Below are 17,569 nucleotides of genomic sequence, written 5' to 3' on the forward strand. Positions count from 1 at the left end.
ACTGTATAATGCTATTTTTTTCCCATTTATTGTATAACTGACATGCACTGTTATACTACTTTGAGGTGTAGAATTTAACGATGCAATGTTGGTATGTATTGCAAAATCATCAGTACAAGAGCTCAGGTTAACATCTGTTGCCATACTTAGTGACAGAATTGTTTTCTTCTTCTTCTGAGACTTTTAGAGATCTACTCTTTTAGCAATATTTAAATATGTAATATTACAGTATCACCAGGCATAGTGGCCATGCTCTAAGGTACACCCCCAGGAATATTTATTTCATGACTGGAAGTTTACACCTTTTACTCCCTTCACCCATTTGAACTACTCCCTTCATTCAGTTACCTCTGAAAACCACAAATCTGTGATAGTTTATAAGTTTTAAATGTCATAGTTTTCACTAAATATCAGAAAACAAAATTAAAAACAGTAATTCAAAAAGATATATGCATTCGTAAGTTCATTGCAGCATTACCAGCAATAGGCAAGATATGGAAGCAAACTATATATCCATAAACACATGAATATGTAAAAATGTGACAAATACACATACACACAATGGAATATTATTCAGCCACGAAAAAGACAACATGGATGAAACTAGAGGGTATTATGCTAAGTGAAATAAGTCAGAGAGAGAAAGAAAAATACTGACGGTCTCAGTTACATGTCCAATCTAAAACAGTGAAATAAACAAACAAACCAACAAAATAATAGAAAACAGAACCATGGATCTAGAGAGCAAGCTGATGCCAAAGGGGAGTGGGTGGGGGATGGGAGTAAAAAAACAGAAAACAAACTTAGTCAGCACTAGTTAAGTTTAAGTAAATCAAACTGTCAGTGCAAACAGGATTGACTCATCCTTCAAGCACAACAATAACAGTTCTGAGGTCACATGAGAGGTTCAGGCGCCCAAGAGTATGTTTCATTTAACTTAACATAACAAGAAAATATGAATGTGAACAGTCTGGAAGTAAACTGTCCCCAGCTGCTTGGGAGATCGACTTTCCGTTTTCCTCAGAACTCTTTGCCTAGGAAGGTGCTACTGCGAGTGACTATGAGGGCGAAGGTAGTAGAGGCTTCACTCCCTGGATGAATATGGACCCAGGACATGAGAAAAGAATAAACGGAAGTCACAGGCTGAGCCTGAGCTGACAGCTTCTAGGTGATCAACTTCCAGGAAGATTAGAATGTGGGTTATTGTTTCACTTCTTCACAGGCCTGTAGCACTGTGTGAGCACTGAGGCTGCCATCCCGCGCTGAGCAGTAATAATAAGCCTCATCCTCAGGCTGGAGGCCCGTGATAGTCAGGGAGGCCGTGTTGCCAGACTTGGAGCCGGAGAACCGACCTGGGATCCCTGAGGGCCGAGAAGTGCCGAGCATCACAGTTTTGGGGGCAGCACCAGGAATCACTTGGTACCAGCCTGCACCATAGCTTCCAACATTGTTGCTGTTTCCGGTGCAGGAGAGGGTGACCGTCTGTCCCACAGAGCCTGATGCTGAGGCTTCCTGCGTCAGCCCAGCCTGCACCAAGGACCCTGGAATGGAGAAATGAAGGCACAGAGAGGTGAGTTTGGGATTGTTTCTCACAGCATGTTCTCAAAATCAATGTGAAAAAAGCGACCCAGGAGGCCCCCATATTCACTTCTCCTGCTTTCACAGCCAGTCACCTGAGCAGTGAGCGAGGAGGGCAAGGAAGAGAGGGGTCCAGGCCATGGTGGAGACTCCGCAGGCTCTACTTCTGAGCCCCACAAGTGTGAGAACTGCACAGACTCACTCTTATGTTGTTCCCTCTTGAAAGGACTGAGAGGAACTCTTTATGCAAATTGTTCCCTCCCCCTGGTGTCCATGGGCCTACATTTAGTGAAAGCCCAGTGGGGGTGGGGCTGGGGGAGCCTCCCCTAGGGCCCTAGAAGTCACAGCTGCTGGTCCCCAGGGAGCACAGACAGAGGACACAAGACAGTGTTCCAGGCCTGGTTTCCCAGCTGAGATCCCCCCAACAGATTCTCAGGGACAGGCCCAGAGCACCCCTTTAGTCTCAGAATCTAGATTCACTTATGACTGACATGTGTATCCTGGGCTGAGCAGAATGTGACACTCTGGACAGCAGCCCTGCCTGGCACACCACCCACCCCACACAGGGCATCTCATCCCCTGGGGGCTCCTTATTATGCTTCAGGCATCCACACACCTCAGTTTTTACTTCAAAGATGTGGACTCCTCATCATGAAGTCACCCCTGCTCCTCTCACCATTCAGATAATTATGTTCTTGGGGCCATAAGTGACTGACCCTCAGAGAGAATGTCCTGTTCCCAGTGAGCAGAAGGGCAGAGGGCATTTACACACCTCCATACCCTCTAATTGGGGTCCTGAGGTGACCAGCTCCTCTCTCATTACACTTCACTTCCCAACATGGCAGACCACTCTCCACACCCTGTTAAATTGTCCCCCTTTTCACTACTGATGGGACCAGGGTTAATTAAAACAATGCACAGAGGGATTCTCCAGGAGGAGATTAGAATTACTAAGAAGTGAGAGCTGCTTCTCTTGTTGTGTTCATCCTGAGACCACCCACATGAGATGGTCAGCAGCACCAACCCTCTCAGGATGCAGCCATGGGCCCACAGCAATCACAGGTGACAGCAGTGTGAATGGCGCCCCACACCACATGGGGTGCATGTCACAATGGGATTGGACCCGTGATGATGTGCAGAAGGGTTGATATTACAAACAAAGTGTTCAGTATTGTGACATATAAGTTCTTGAAACCCTGTCCAAGGGTCCCTTTCACTGTACATAACGAATTTTTAAGTTTTCGTGAGACTTAAGTCTCGTACTTAGTGTGTGTCACACATTGTTCTATTCATGTTATCAATAGAAACACAATGATTTTAATACTGTGACTCTTGTCAAATTTTCTAGTGACACTGGCATTATATGGATATGTATATATTAGAAACATGTAATTAATAAACAGCGTAATGTGTTATATATGCATAATATACTACACATATATTATATACTCTCTGTCTTTCTCTCTCCATATATATGTGTGTATATACTTATATATATATTCACTCTAACCCCTTAACGTCAGGACTATACATTGTATTCCTAGAAATTCTCAATGCTTCCCTCTGAAAATTCAGAGGAAACATCCGTTCATTATATTTCATAGGAGTCAGATGACAATCCATGGGATGACATGACCTTGATAATGTCGGAGGGTTATTGTAGTACTAACTATTTGGAACATACTGATATATACCAGCTGCTCAGTAAATATTTTGAATTAAAAATAAATGAATAAATAAGTTAATTAAAAAAGAAAAAAGCCACAAAGATTTGTTTTCGTAACCCATGGCCAAACCATGTATTCCGTTTTTTTCCATTTGGACGACAATCATATATGCAAATTCCCAGGCAGAAACATGAGAGTCATCCTAGAAACGTCCACTTTCCTCACACAGGACATTCAAGCGATGCCTAACCGGTGTATTCCACAACATAAAAAGACCTTGACTCTTCTCTCGTCTCTCCATCTCCTTGTTACTCACCTACATCTAGTCACCATTTTCTCACTCACGATGGGGCCAATATCCCTCTAACCTGTCTCCATTCCTGCTCATTTTACTCCCTGGAGAGTTAGTGGACAGATGCCAACGTGAGCATGTCACTCAGACCTTGAGTCCTTCTGTGACTCTGCATGTCCTTAGGGTCGGTCATCACAATGATGGCCTCTACCTGTCTATCTAGTTCTGCTGCCACCTTCCAAACATCTCTTTCCCTCACCTTTCCCTGCTCCAATAGTGCAATGCACAGGCTAAAAGCAACGTGTCCCGTTTGTTTGAATGACCTATATCTCCTTCTTTGCATTCTTACTTCTTTAGAACATTCTGACCCTTACCCAGACATCGACCTCACTCCTACTTATTCTGAAAGTGTCAAATTAGACACCATTCTCACTGACAAGAACTCTCTGGTCTAGCTCCCCACCCACCATCACAGGTGCCTTCCCCCATGGGTGTCCCTGTTGAAGTCTTGTTTTACTCTCATAGCACCTCCTCCATAGCACTGGCCGATAGCAAGCCGATATTGAGCTATAAATACATAGTTGACATAGTTGTTTTGGGTTGTAATTTAGAAGACGTTTATGAGTCCTTCAGTTAAAAATGCACTGATACTGACTGCACCCCTGGAGCCTCCAAGTGTACTCCCACATGAGGAACCCAAAACCTGCTCTTTTTCAGGGCAGCGCACAGCGCCCCCTGCTGGATCCACAGTCACACTCACTCTGTCTATGACCCACCTGAGGAATGGATGTACAGGGTCCATTACTTTGGATCATTTTGCTGCTTACTTTGGGTCTCACTGGTTTGGGTCCTGCAATATTGGTTCACACAGAAAACAGAAGAGACTGTTCTGCCTTCTCTAGAAGACATCTCATGGGAGCTTTGCAAGAACTTGACTTTAAGGAATCTTGAAGTGGTGGGAAAGATTACATAACAAAGGAGTTATTTAAACAGAACATCTCTGTTGACTCTTGGGGAAGAGGGTCAAAGCTTGAATCAAGAGCAGGTTGATCTTAAATGTGCACTCAAAACACTGGCCCATAACTGCCCATAGTGGCCCAGATGATGGACTATGGATCCTTAGGACAAGATGCTCCTTTCTGAAGACCACTCCCATCCTTCTACTAAGACTCTTTCAATTCTGAACTTCCCTATTTGGTGCCTGTAATGGGACTACTTTTTCTACGAGCTGACTACTCTTCCAGGTTTCATATGCCAAGTTCAGCGTGGTGGCCGATTGGAAGTCACTGTGAGGGTGGACCTGGGAGTTTTGGTCAAGATGCATCTACTCGCTGCCTCACCCACCCCACTCTGCTCCATCCTCAGGGACTTTGCTTCTGCTGTTCTCTCTGCCCACTCTTCCCATCCACCCCAGCTTGGCTCAGTCCAAACTTCTCATTATAGGTTCCATTTTCATTTATTTGATTTCTAATCCACACACCTCTTTGTTTTCTCAGGGTGGACGATGGCTTTGTGATACTGCAAACTTTTATTCAGGGAATTCCCACAGGCCGTAAGTACCTGCAGAGAATAGCACAATCACCTAAATCTCGCCCCCTCCTGACTTCTAGACCAATCCAGTCCTTGTTTTATTAATGACTTTCTGAGCTTAATAAAAGGTGATCATGTAATTTGTAATTATACTTTGTTCATTGTAATTTGTAATATTTCACCTGTTATAATTCTCAGAAGAGAAATCATCTTACCATCGAGAATTAAATACCTGGGAATCATTTTGAAGACTTATCACAGCCCTGGGTGAATACTTGGCCCCTTTGCTGGTCTCTTGTCTTCGGAGCCAGGGACCTAGAGACCCCAAAGTTCCATCCCATTCCTACCGATGTCTTTGGCTGAGGAACAAGGTCAGGGCCATCTTCCATTAGAAGTCACCCAGGTGTTCACTTCGCCTGTGTCCCTCAGTCCAGGACAAATGAGTGTGGTGGGGGAGAGTTCCCTTCCTGATGGGGAGACTAACACCCCAGGCTACACAGGATAGTGTCTCACCATGGTGACAGTCCCATTGGGGGTGTTTGTACCAAATGCATAAACCCTTCTGTGATGGTACATGAGCCCCACTTCCCAGTGGTCCCCTGGGCAGTGTGCTGCATGATGACAGGCGCCTCCAGCCATGAGGAGCGTGGCCAACAGAGGGCAAATTGTCACTTCCTTCGTAGATCCCCAAAGATATTCACAATTATTAGGAACGTCCGGGAGATCACAGCTGCTGTTTAACCAATGTCCCCCAGCATGTCTAAGTGAGCAGAATCCTGTGATAGTCAACCTGATATCATCACAAGGTCTAGTGATGATTGCAACCACACAAACTTCCCAACAACAAGAGATGCGTCTCCTCTCTATGCAAAGGCTCAGCTGGTCCAAGCTCCCACAAACCCGCATTTGGGAGCGATCATTCTCATTTGGCAGCATCTGCGACTCAATGCCATGTGGTGTGTCCACCCATGAGATGTCACAGGTGGTGACAGAAAGCACAGAGGAGGTTGTGTCTTGTGTCCCCATTGACTGTGAGCACCATGTGAGCAGCACTGAGGCTGCTGTCCCAGAATAAATGCCACAATCAGCCCCATGTGCTGCCAGGAGCCAGACGTGGTCAGGGAGCTGAGCTGCTGACGGAGCAGAGACTCGTCCTGGGATCCTGAGCATCGACTCATCCCAGCACAGCAGGTGTTCAGGGCATTTCCTGGTGGCCTAATACTGGGACCCCAAGTTACACTCATGTCACTGGTGCTTTCTGCTGAGGGAGACTTTGAACCTGAGGATGGCAGGGTCAGCAGAGGTTAATCCCTGACTTTTGGAGGGACAGAGAAGGCTGTAACCTGCAGATTCAAAAACAATATACATACAGAGAGGAGGTGTGTGTGTGTGTGTGTGTGTGTGTGTGTGTGTGTGTGTGTGTGTGACAGAGAGACGGAGAGAGAGACTGAGAGAGGTAACTATTCCCCTATTCCCCATAGACCCCCAGGAAGTCTTCCTCAGAGACCAAGCATGAGGACAAATGCCCCATGTCACTCTTATATCCTCTCTGTCCCCTGTGGGTGGTTTTCCATGCAAACTCATCCCTGGGGCTGGTTCTCTGTAAGACTCTCCGGAGCCCTGGAGCCTGGAGCTAAAGAAGGTCCATGTCTGGAAGGCCACTTCCCTTGGACCAGGATGAAATTTAGGCAGGAAGGAGGAATTTGGTGCAGATTAGCTCTGATAACAATTACATTTAGTCAGAAATCCAGGTCCTGGGGAGTGAGAGCAATCTGTCCATTTGCATCCTGCAGGCACACGACCCTCTGCTGTGGGGTCTGCAAGTCTGAGGAGGCACAGGGCAGGCGAGAGAAGACAGCCCCTGCCTTCTGCTCCTGACCACAGCCATATCCAGATGTCTCTGCCATCCCCAGATGTCACAGCCGGTGTCCAGCAGAGATTTGTTTCCTTTTATTTTGGAGAAGGGATGAGACATGGACCTTCAGGGACCTGAGCAAAATGTTTCTGTGACTGAGTTATTATCCTTAAGATTCATAGGAAACATGATTCTGGGACAGAAGGAAAATGAAGGACTGTTCTGCGAGGTGGAGCTGATCCTTGTTACCTTGTGGGACTCACCTCGTGGGACTCACCGTGTATAGGGCCTCAGTTATTCCTGTGGGAGGCACATGAATGAATGAATAAATGAATGAATAGATATGTGAGAGAAAGCGTAAAAAATCAATAGCTTCTGTACTCAAAAATCCGAAAAGCAGAGAAAAAACATCATGTTTAGGAATAAGCAAGAACTTCATTGTCACGTTACAATAGATACTGAGTGTGGTGGGGAGCAGAACACACCACGGATGGGGATGAGATTATAAAGGGGTTTCATGCTGGTCTAACGTCTGGTCATCCTCCTCCTTAGAGATGGAATCCTGGGAATGGAATCTACAGCAAAAACTTGTCATTTTCTCTGAAAACCTAACGTGGAGATGGAGTGAAGACCTGAGGAGCCAGAGAGAGATCAGGAAGGTGAGGGACGCCGCCGCAGAGGAGAGAAGAGGGACGGTGAGAGGGGCTGTCAGTGGGAGTCTCCAGGGTCTGGGTCCTGTCAGATGTGTAGGCGGGTCCAGAGGAAGTGCGTCTATGACCAGGGTTTGTGTCAATATTTTAGCTGTGGGTAGATCACTAATCATACAGGGTTTAGTTTATGAAATACGACCATGAAACTCATTGTGGAGGAACATGGTTGTACGGGGCAGTATTTTCAGTTGCAGGAAACAGTATTTACTCCTGTTAATCTCCCCAAGACCCTGTGGAATCTGCACTTGGCCTCTGTCCTCATCGTTCTGTGTCATCTTGAGTGTCCTGTGCTGACCCATGTCACAGGCATATCCTGTGTGTTTTGTTTCCCCTGTTGAAGGAAAGAACTTTCTGCAGAAGAATCTCACCTACAGTATCTCCATAGAAGCTTCTCATTAAAAAGAGGCTCAGAGGCCAGGTCTTGGGCCCTGGGGTTATTGTCTCACTTCCTTGTCATCTGAGTCGCTGTGAGTAACCATAGCTGCTCCCACTGCCGTGCCATGTAGCACAGTAATAGTCAGCCTCGTCCTCAGGCTGCAGCCCAGAGATGAGCAGAAGCCCTGCATTGGCCGAGGCGTCTTTGGAGCCAGAGAAGCGGCTGGGGACCCCGGAGCCCTGGTGTTTCTCTGAGTCTGATTTAAAGGCCAGGAGATACCAGGGAGGGCTCCCTGGCTTCTGCTGGAACCAGACTATGCCATAGCCCTCAACATTGAAGCCACTGCTCAGGGTGCAGGTGAGTCTGGCTGATGCTCCCGGAGATGCAGAGAGGGAGGGCGGCTGAGTCAGCACAGGCTGGGAGAGGGAACCTGCAAACACAGACACAAATGGGTGATGGGCAGGGACCAGCGTAAAGGTTCTCAGGTGCTGAGACAGAGAAACAGGCACAGGCCAGAGGGCTGCCCTAGTGCCCCAGGCCTGTCCCTACCTGTGCAGTGACAGAGGAGCACGAGGAGGACAGGAGTCCAGGCCATGGTGCACACAGCCCCTGAGCCCACAGTGGGGCTGGGCTGCCCCAGGCCTCCTTTTCTTCTCCACCCTCTGCCAGAGGAGGGGCTGTCCATGCAAATGTGTGTCCATCCAGTGACTGCCCAGCCCCTCCCTGAGCCCTGGTGCTGGAGCTCAGCTCACACCCCAGACTGAGGAGGGTGGAGGTTTGCTTCATCCCTGGGAGAGCCCTGGGAGGAGGCACCTGCTGAGACCACACAAAGGTCCTTGCTCAGTGGACTCTGCCAGGCCTGAGAGGACACAGCTGCTGAGTCCCCCTCAGGGAGCTGAGGGCCCAGCCCGGCACCACCGGCCTAGGCTCCACTGAGTGAATGAATCTCACTGATCAGCTGTGTAGAGACCACAGGACAGTCCCACATCACCCCCTGCTAGTCACAGGGCACACACCTCTCTGTGGCCCAAAGCGCTGACAGCCCAGCTGGGTTATGGGGCTCACCAGGTCACTGTCTCTATTCGCACACCTATGGTCTGCTTCCAAGATACTGTGATTCTGATACACTGTTCATGATTACTGTACTGTCTCTCGCTCCTAGGTGGATCTCCACCACTGGGAAGTGCAAAAATGTATGTAAATCATAAATGAAATGAAGCTGAATGAAATTTGCAAATGCTTTAAATTCCTTTTATTTTCTTAACAGTAAGTGTACAAAGAAAGAGATATATCTGATTCTGCATTGCTCTGCTGTATATTGTAAGATCTTTTTTTAAAAATGTTTGATACTGAATTAGTACACTTGGAACTAATATAATCTTGTATGTTAGTTATATTTTAATAAAAATCTTTAAAAAATAAAAAAAAGTATTACCGGAAAAAGAAATGTACGTAAATCCTAAATTAATTTATTTTCACTACCAGAGAATTTATTGTGTAAAGTAAATGTACAGTGAGCTTCATGTCAAACGTCTCACAAGAGAGGTAAAATTCAGCTCATTTGTGGGTGCACAGGGGATCTTCAAGGAAATGGTATAGAAAGGAAATTTCCAGAAAACGAGCTTAAGGTCATGTTCAAAAGTTACCATGTTTCCCCGAAAATAAGACCTAGCTGGACAATCAGCTCTAATGTGTCTTTTGGAGCAAAAAATAATATAATATAATATAATACCAGGTTTATATTAATTTTTGCTCCAAAAGATGCTTTGGAGTTGATGGTCCAGCGAGGTCTTATTTTTGGGGAAACACGGTAGCATTTGAGGAAACATTAAAAACGCTATGCAATGCTTTTATCATTATGTGGGGGACCAGATATATTGTGGACTATGAAATGCTAATAGCTAACAACTTAACATTTACTCTGGAATATTGTAACACTTATTTCTTTTTTATTAATTTCAGGTGACATTTACACCCCTCACAAAGTGATAACCCCCCTCCGCCAATCTACTACACCCTTTGCATCATATATAGCTGTTACAATTCTACCGACTCTATTCCCTATACTGTACTCCACATCCTGTGACTATATACATATTAAATTACAGTTGACATTCATTATTATTCAGCTTGAGTCTCAGGTGTTCACTGCAGTGGTCAGGCATCTACACCATCCATGAAGTGGTCTCTCTAATGGGACAAGTATCCCTCAGATACCCTACAAAACCTTTACAACATCAATGATTACATTCCCCAAACCATTTTTTGTGCCCCCATGGAAATATATGCACCCGTATGTTTATTTCAGTGCTGTTCACAATAATAGCCAAGACATGGAAGCAACCGAATGCTCATCGGTAGAAAACTGGATTAAGAAACTGTGGCACATTTATACAATGGAGTATTAGTCGGCCATAAAGACAAATGAAATCTTATCATTTGCAACAATATGGATGGACCTAGAGAACATTATGCTAAGTGAAATAAGTCAGACAGAGAAAGACAAACACTATGTTATCAAACTTATATGCGGAACCTAAAGAATAGAATGAATAATCAAACTAATCAAAAACAGTTTCATAAATATAGAGGAAAAACTAAGGGTTCCTAGATGGGAGGGGAAAGGGAATGAGGGAGAAGGTGAAGGGATTAGAAATTGTAACACCTATTTTTTGAAATGAGCTGTAGCTGCCTATTTTTTGGCTTGTTTTCTGCATATTTGTGTTATGTATTTATTGTCAGATTTGTTCTGGTGGCCTTACAATTTGTTTGTTTTATAAACAGAATTTCCCCTCTGAATTTCCAACCCACTGTTTTATTTTAGAATGAAGTTAAGTGTGACATTTCAGTGTTTCTTTGTTTTTCAGATGTCTGGGAAGGGGAATGATGAAATCATCCTTTCCTCACTGTACCCACATCCATAATTGTTTTAATTATACAAATGGTCCCTCAATGTCTAGACACACAGAGCCTTGAAATAAATAGCCTATGACCAGGAACACGTGCTTCCCTTAGGCCCTGTCTCATCAAAGAATTCAGAGGGATCTTTCCGATTTAGATCAGGCAGCTCATGCCCTAGTTAAAAATACTGCAGAGACTCCTGCCTCTGACTTGAAACGCTGAGCCCTGTCCCTTCCATGGCCTCACACCAGTTCCTCCTTGGTCTGTTGGCAAGAGATGGGCTTTAGTAGATAAGTAAGAGAAATAAGTAAGAGAAAATAAAAACAAATCAATAGTTTCTATATGCAAACACACAATAAGCAGGGAAAAGTCATCATTTTTAGGAAGAAGCGATAGATCTATTCTATTGTCATGTTACAACAGATTACTGAGGGTGGTGGGGAGCAGAACCCAGAGAGTGAGAGGAGAATGCGAATGAGATGACAACGGGATTTGATGCTGGTCTAGTATCTGGTCAGCCTCCTCCCTAGCGATGGAGCCTGGGGAAATGGAAGCTACAGCAAAAACGTGTCATTTTCTCTGAAAACCTAACGTGGAGATGGAGTGAAGACTTGAGGAGCCAGAGAGAGAGAGAGATCAGGAAGACGAGGGACACCGCAGCAGCAGAGGAGAGAAGGGGGGATGGAGCTAGGATTCTTTTCAGTTAGGAGTCTGGAGTCTGGAATTAGGAGTCTGGAGGGTCTGGGTCCAGTTAGATGTGTAGGCTGGTCCAGAAGGAGAGGAACTGCGTCTAGGACAAGGGTTTGTGTCAATATTTTAGCTGTGGGTAGAGCACTAGTAACACAGGGTTTAATTTATGGGATAAGGTTATGAAACTGATTTGGTAGGACATGGTTGTACGGGGCAGTATTTTCAGTTGCAGAAAACAGTATTTACTCCTGTTAATCTCCCCAAGACCCTGTGGAATCTGCACTTGGCCTCTGTCCTCATCGTTCTGTGTCTTCTTGAGTGTCCTGTGTCTTCTTGAGTGTCCTGTGCTGACCCATGTCACAGGCATATCCTGTGTGTTTCGTTTCCCCTGTTGAAGGAAATAACTTTCTGCAGAAGAAGCTCACCTACAGTATCTCCATGGAAGCTTCTCATTAAAAAGAGGCTCAGAAGTCAGGTTTTGGGCCCTGGGGTTTTTGTCTCACTTCCTGCTCATGTGAGTCACTGTGAGTAACTAAAGCTGCTCCCACTGCCGTGCCATGTAGCACAGTAATAGTCAGCCTCGTCCTCAGGCTGCAGCCCAGAGATGAGCAGAAGCCCTGCATTGGCCGAGGCGTCTTTGGATCCAGAGAAGCGGCTGGGGACCCCGGAGCCCTGCTGTTTATCTGAGTCTGATTTATACTGCAGCAGATACCGGGGAGGGCTCCCTGGCTTCTGCTGGAACCAGCGTATGGTATAGCTGCCAACATTGAAGCCACTGCTCAGGGTGCAGGTGAGTCTGGCTGATGCTCCCGGAGATGCAGAGAGGGAGGGCGGCTGAGTCAGCACAGGCTGGGAGAGGGAACCTGTAAACACAGACACAAATGGGTGATGGGCAGGGACCAGGGTAAAGGTTCTCAGGGCCTGAGACAGAGAAAGAGACAGAGGCCAGAGGGCAGCCCTAGTCCCCGAGGCCTGTCCCCACCTGCGCAGTGACAGAGGAGCACTAGGAGGACAGGAGTCCAGGCCATGGTGCACACAGCCCTGAGCCCACAGTGGGGCTGGGCTGCCCCAGGCCTCCTTTTCTTCTCCACCCTCTGCCAGAGGAGGGGCTGTCCATGCAAATGTGTGTCCATCCAGTGACTGCCCAGCCCCTCCCTGAGCCCTGGTGCTGGAGCTCAGCTCACACCCCAGACTGAGAAGGATGGAGGTTGGCATCGCCTCTGGGAGAACCCTGGGAGGAAGCACCTGCTTATACCACACGAAGGTCCCTGCTCAGGGGACTCTGCCAGACCCGAGAGGACACAGCTGCTGAGTCTCATCAGTGATCTCGGTCCCAGCCCCGAGGCCCCGGCTCATTTAAGTGAATCATCCTCATGATCAGCTCTGTAGAGATCACAGGGCAGTCTCACCGCGCCCCCTGCTGGGCACAGGGCACACACCTCCCCATGGCCCCAAATCCTGAGAACCCATCTGGTTTGTGCTGCTCACCAGGTCACTGTCTCTATTAATACATCCATGGTCTGGATCCCAGATACTGTGATTCTAATACATTGTACAGGATTACTGTATTGCGTCTCCCTACGACGTGCGTCTTCATCATTGGGAGATGCAAAAATGTAGGTAAATCCCAAGTTAATTTATTTTCATCACCAGAGAATTTATTGCATAAAGTAAACGTACAGTGAGCTTCATGTCAAACTTCCCATAGGAGATGTAAAACTCATCTCATTTGTGGGTGCATAGAGGATCTTCAAGGAAATGGTATAGAAAGGGAATTTTCCAGAAAACGAGCTTAGGGTTATGTTCTAAAGGTAGCAATTTAGGCAACATTCAAAAAATAATGCAATGCTTTTATTGTTATGTCAGGGATCAGATATGTTGTGGATTATGAAAAACTAATAGCTAGCAATTTAGCATTTACTGTGGAATATTGCAATACTTATTTTATTAGTTTCAGGTGTACAAAACAATGTAATAGTTAGACCTTTACACCATTCACAAAGTGATAATACCCCTCCCCCAATCTGACATCATACATAGCTGTTACAATTCCATTGACTCGATTCCTTATGATGTATTCCACATCCTGTACTCTCTCTGCATACTCACACACACACACACACACACATAAAATTGTAGTTGACATTCATTATTACTCAGCTTCAGCTTCAGGTGTTCACTGCAGTGGTTAGGCATCTACACCGTATATGACGTGGTCTCCTTAATAAGACATGTGTCCATCGTATACCCCACAAAATCTTTACAACATTATTGATTACATTTTTCAAACTGTTTTTTGTGTCCTGTGGAAATATATGCACCCTTATGTTTATTGCAGCACTGTTTACAATACACAAAATTGGAAACAACTGAAATTCCCATTGGTAGACGACTGGATTAAGCAACTGTGGTACATTTATACAATGGAATATTACTCGGCCATAAAGAGCAATGAAGTCATACCATTAGCAATGATGTTGATGGACCTAGAGAACATTATGCTAAGTAAAATAAGTCAGACAGAGAAAGGCAAATACAATATGATATCACTTATACGTGGAATGTAAAGAACAGAATAGATGATCAAACTAATCAGAAACAGTTTCAGAGACATAGAGGAAAAACTGAGGGTTCCTAGATGGGAGGGGAGTGGGGATGAGGGAGAAAGTGAAGGCTTTAGAAAGCACAAATTGTAACACCTATTTTGTGAAGTGAGCTGTAGCCTTCTATTTTTTGGCTTGTTTTCTGCATATTTGTGTTATACATTTATTGTCAGATTTGTTCTAGCGTCCTTACACTTTATTTGTTTCATAAACAGAATTTATTTTGCCTATGCAATTCCTTACCCATTGTTTTATTTTAATATGAAGTGACGTGTGATATTTCAGTGTTTTTTCTTTTATTCCAGGTGCCTGGGAAGGGGAATGATGAAATCATCATTTCCTCACTGTACCCACATCCATGTTTGTTTTAATTATACAAATAGCCTCTAAATGTCTAGACACACAGAGCCTTGAAATAAATAGCCTATGTCCAGGAACACGTGCTTCCCTTAGGCCCTGTCTCATCAAGGAATTCAGAGGGATGTTTCTGATTTAGATCAGGCAGCTCACCCCCAGTTGAAAATCCTCCAGAGACTCCTGCCTCTGACTTGAAACGCTGAGCCCTGTCCCTTCCATGGCCTCACACCAGTTCCTCCTCCATCTGTAGGCAGGAGATGGGCTTTACTTTGAGATACTGGTGGAAAGAACATTTTGTCAGCTTCAACCATCTGTTTAAGCAGGACAGAGACACATCATCACAGTAGGGATGGAAATTTTATTTCACATTTGTTGTTGTGAAATTTTTAAAGTTAAAAAAATCTAGGGAGTAGGCCAATGAACTTGCTGCATCCTTCATCCAACTTCAACCCTCATCAGTATGATCTGCCTTGTTTAATCTCTCTCCTCTTTACATACAATCCTTCTTCCTTCCTGAATGATACTAAAACAAACCCAAACATCGTGTCACTCCATCGGGATGCTCTTTATCATTTACAAACATTTAATGTTGCAAAACTTGGTGCCTTAAAGCAGTGGATTCCAACTACTGTCATATCAACTGATTTGTTTTTTTAATTATCCCTAATATAGCTAATTTCATGGTTGTGAAGATTGAAAAAGTGAAGGAAGTACAACACATCCTATGTTTTCCATCTGTGAGGTTCATGCCATGCGTATTTGATAGAAATTAAGCCCATATTCTTACATACATTCTCAATCACTTATGTCCTCTTACAACCACCACTCCTCCTGCAGAAGCATCTATTCTGTGGACACAGAGCTCACAGAACCACTGTCTTTTCCTTCAATAGTCTTCCCATCATGGCCTTTTATGGGATTTGAGGATGAAGAGTTGGCTATTAGAATTTCATGGATCCTGTGATACTCTGTATTTAACATCGGTTGACAAGTTATTACCTTTTTTAATAATTTGGTAACAAATATTTACCGAATTATTGGTAACAAATAATTTGTTAGTTGTGACTTATGTGAGATATTAGTAGACATTCACCCAAATAATGTGCACCCCGCAGTGTATCTGCTTACAGAGGTTATCTTATGTCCTCACAATCCCACTGCAATCTACCTGTCCCTGCTGTTCTTCACTCAGCTTCTGATGACTCATCACAACCTTCTCCATTTTCTCTAATGAACCCATGGAATGCAAGTTCAGCCCACTGCTCACCTTTCCTAACCTTGTGATCAGTACCCTACATATATAGAGTTAATTGCAGCAACTAGAATTCAAATTTATGGCATTCTCCTGCTTTTCAGACAGTGAGGTCAAATTCCTTACCATTTCCTCTCAAACAAACTCAGAACATCAACCTCAAAATGTCCAGACATCTTTATGTTCATCTCCAATCTGCTCTTTTCCCAGATTACACACTTAGGTGATCACACATATTTACTCAGCAAATATGTGCTGAGTTTGCCTTTAGTGCCAGCCTGTGTTCTAGACTGTGTAGATACATTGGTAAGAAGATATGAAAAAATAAATATCCCTGTTCTCATGGGGAAACACACAGTAAACAGAGGCTCAATCCATAATGAAATGTCTGACACCACAGCCCGGCTAGTTATTCACCCTCAAAATCTGGAGCCCGTTCCTGACTGTGGAAAGACACAAGCCCCTCAGAGGATGCGCACTGATGTTTTCAATATCTCCTCATGCTCCACCGCTCCCTGCACCTCTCCAGGTGACTAATTGTAGGTTCTCCTCTGTACTCACCAGGCCCTGCAGAGTCACCCAGGTTGGTCTTGTCTATCATTTGTCCTCATTTATTTCATTCTTTGCGTCATTGTCAGAGTGATATTTAAAATATATTCATCTGATGAAGCACTTCTCTGATTAAAAATTGTCCATAATTTCTTTACCCATTTTAATTACTGGAAAATTTTCAGTATGTCATTCAAGGTCATCATTTGGTCCTCTGTCTCCTGTTCACCTCTCCCACCTGTAACCTGTAAAAAATCACAAATGGATCCTGGTAGCAGAAATGATATTTAATACTGGACCGCATTGTTCCTTCCTCATTAAACCCTTCTCATTCTCCCAGCCCAAATTCCTAGCACCCTTTTTACAGTTAACCATGAGCAATCCCTTATCCAATTGCAAGACCCACACAAAGTCTCAGCTTAAACCTGTTGGAGGACAACACTCAGCCATTGGGCCAGGGATGTTAGTCCTGGATGAAGAAACCATGGCAGGCACCACTACATCCACCATGGTCCACCTCTTGCTCTGTTTAGAGCCACACGCTTCTGGCCTAAGTCCCAGGAGCAGATCCTGCAGGAATCTGTTGGGCCTGCTTTCCCGAGTGCTGGTGGGGATTTCCAAAGAAAATCCATGGGATGAACCATAGGCCCTGCTGCTGGTGCTGGTCTCAGCTTAAAAGCATGAAGACGGTCCTGTTCTTCCACCTCCCACACTGGATGCCCCTCCCCTTTGGGAAGCAGCTGGTCCAGGTTCTACCTGTTGGGGTGTATCAGAACCTCAGTCTGATGTGTGTAAGCTCAACCCCATTTTCTTCTCAGGGTGTGGGCTGCGTTGCTGTAGCTGACGATTTACTTTAAAGCTGAGCAGAGGAGACCTACCAATGGGTGTCTCATTACACAGTGGAGCTGAGGTTGGAATTTATTTGGACTCTTGCTGTGTCCTCTGGTATAAGTGTCCCCCATCCAGGGCCACAACCTGCAAACCCAAAGACACCAGCACTATCGGGAATAGAGCCAATAATTCCCCAAGTGGATCTCCCACAGTGATGGAAAGAGTGGCCACTCATACTTCATAGTCCTGGGATCCAGACCATGTTTCAGTTCAGGACAGAGAACCACACTATAATCATGAGTTAGGTGTTTATGCTCCACAGATATGGCCTCCAGCCTTGCAGGTTGTCATGTGGGGTTGCTACTTCTGCTGCAGTTT

At 45.1% G+C, this 17,569-nt stretch overlaps 1 protein-coding gene and 1 long non-coding RNA gene across 2 annotated transcripts in view; one reads left to right on the forward strand and one right to left on the reverse strand.

The window, feature by feature from the left end:
* The window catches only part of LOC109439166 (immunoglobulin lambda-1 light chain-like), a 556,184-nt gene that overhangs the window by 500,727 nt on the left and 37,888 nt on the right, over nucleotides 1-17,569 (reverse strand). The window lies entirely within an intron of this gene.
* Nucleotides 1,435-11,887, forward strand: LOC148757302 (uncharacterized). The gene is made up of 3 exons (XR_016022369.1): nucleotides 1,435-1,570; nucleotides 5,034-5,089; nucleotides 7,475-11,887. It is a non-coding gene; the product is annotated as an uncharacterized LOC148757302 (long non-coding RNA).

The sequence above is a fragment of the Rhinolophus sinicus genome, chromosome 9, assembly GCF_057876585.1.
Source record: "Rhinolophus sinicus isolate RSI-liver-muscle chromosome 9, RSI-T2T, whole genome shotgun sequence".
NCBI classification, from domain to species: domain Eukaryota; kingdom Metazoa; phylum Chordata; class Mammalia; order Chiroptera; family Rhinolophidae; genus Rhinolophus; species Rhinolophus sinicus.